Source organism: Cariama cristata, unplaced genomic scaffold (genome assembly GCF_000690535.1).
Source record: "Cariama cristata isolate BGI_N322 unplaced genomic scaffold, ASM69053v1 scaffold16583, whole genome shotgun sequence".
NCBI classification, from domain to species: Eukaryota; Metazoa; Chordata; class Aves; order Cariamiformes; family Cariamidae; genus Cariama; species Cariama cristata.
This window is the reverse complement of record NW_009607971.1, coordinates 22,698-23,455: the sequence shown is the minus strand read 5'-3', so window position 1 is coordinate 23,455 and position 758 is coordinate 22,698. Positions and strand designations below refer to the sequence as shown.

Genomic DNA, 758 nt, shown 5'->3' with positions numbered 1-758 from the left:
GGTGGTGGGGGGGGGAGGGTGAGAGGAATTTATCAGCAAAACGGTTACTGCCCGTTCGGGGAGCAGAGGCCAGGGCACTGGTTTGCCTCTGCTGAAAAATGAGCTGTTGCTGGTTGAGATGTTCCAGCAGCTTCCTCGTCCGAAGCCAAAAGTTGCCAGTGGAGCCCCCCTGCAGCTGGGCATGTCTTTTGTCAGCATTATGGAAATTTGCTGGTTTACTACGAAGGTACCTCTGTCTGGCTAAATTCTGGGCCTGTGAAAATGCTTGGTAGGAGGTTGTTGACAGCTGCCCACCGGGCTGCCTCCATCGGGGGTCTGTCTCCAAAGAGCTGGCGACCCTGCGGCTGCAAGACGGCCGTGAAGCAGCAGAGCAAGCCCTGGAGTCGGAGCGTGGAGCCGAGCGGGCTGCTGCAGGCAGGGCCACCAGTCCTCACAGCAAACACAAGCAGCTTGCCTTGTGCTTACACAGCGTGAATAAATAGGAGGGAATGGCTGGCTGGAAACCGGAGGAACTGGTGATGAAGGCAGGCAGCGCTTGAGAGTGGTAAGAGTGAAGGACACAGGATCTTAAGAGCTGTGTGAGGAGAAATGTTGACGTGACAGGCCGGTGAAGGGATGGAGCACAGCTCCTGCCAGTCCGTGACCACGGCACTTTTGTGGTCCCTGCCTAACCCGCCGAAACGTTCCACTGGTAATGCCTCGCAACTCCTCAGCCGGGTGATGTACATAGCAAGACAGCCGGTACTGCTGCAGTGCCA

General features: G+C 57.1%; 1 protein-coding gene across 1 annotated transcript in view; it reads left to right on the top strand.

Annotated features, from left to right (window-relative positions):
* The window catches only part of LOC104159138 (calcium uptake protein 2, mitochondrial-like), a gene marked incomplete at both ends in the record, with an annotated part of 40,927 nt that overhangs the window by 22,354 nt on the left and 17,815 nt on the right, over positions 1-758 (top strand). The window lies entirely within an intron of this gene.